Raw genomic sequence first — 975 nt, forward strand, 5'->3', positions numbered from 1 at the left:
GCGCTCCCCGCCCCAGGCTCCCCGTGCGCTGGGGGCCCACCCTCCGGGAGCCAGCAGGCAGGAAGCTAGCCAGCCCGAAGGCTGGCGCTCCCCGCCCACAGCTCCCTGTGCGCCGGAAGCATCCTTCCAGGGAACCGGCTAGCTCTGCTCTTAAAGTGTAACAAACTCCTAAGTTTTGTGTCACAGGTTCAAGCTATCACCTTGGGACACATACTTACTCCAGTACCTCCCTTGGAGGGTAAGAAGCAAACTCCTCCCTCAGTGTGCAGGCATTTCCTACTGTTGGTGGTGATCACGGGAACTGGATAGAATAACAAACCCAGCAGTCCAGCCAGGCAGCCATAAATATCATCATCATTCTGAAATTACCTCCTCAAACAGTTTGTCCTCGTCTAAGGGCCAGAGCAGAAAAAATAAAGCGGGTCACCTCTGCCCTTGGTGGGGGATGCACTATAGTGGCAATCACTTCTATTCCGCCCCTGGCCCTGTTGCTCGGGATCCCCAACTGCCCCTGGACCTCAAAGCAGGCAGACATGCCCTAAGCATGTCCTAGGGATGGAAAGGAGATGACTAGGATCTTATTCTCCCTCATCTAGCACTGAAAAATCTCAAGGCCTCAGAGGATGAAAAATCCGGGGATAGCTGGGTGTGGTGGAACATGCCTATAATCCCAGCACTTAGGAGGCTGAGGCAGGAGGATCACTGCGAGTTTGAGGCCAGTTTGGGCTACAAAGTTAGTGAAACCCTGTCTCAAAAAGACAAACAATACCAAAAAAAAAAAAAAAAAAAAAAAAAAAAAAGGGAAGGAAGGAAGCAAAAGAAAGAAAGAGAGAGAGAAAGAGAAAGAAAGAAAGAAAGAAAGAAAGAAAGAAAAATAAGAAAGAAAGAAAGAAAGAAAAGAAAGAAAGAAAGAAAGAAAGAGAAAGAAAGAAAGAAAGAAAGAAAGAAAGAAAGAAAGAAAGAAAGAAAGAAAGA

This window comes from Chinchilla lanigera, unplaced genomic scaffold (assembly GCF_000276665.1).
Source record: "Chinchilla lanigera isolate Chin_1 unplaced genomic scaffold, ChiLan1.0 scaffold00105, whole genome shotgun sequence".
NCBI lineage: Eukaryota > Metazoa > Chordata > Mammalia > Rodentia > Chinchillidae > Chinchilla > Chinchilla lanigera.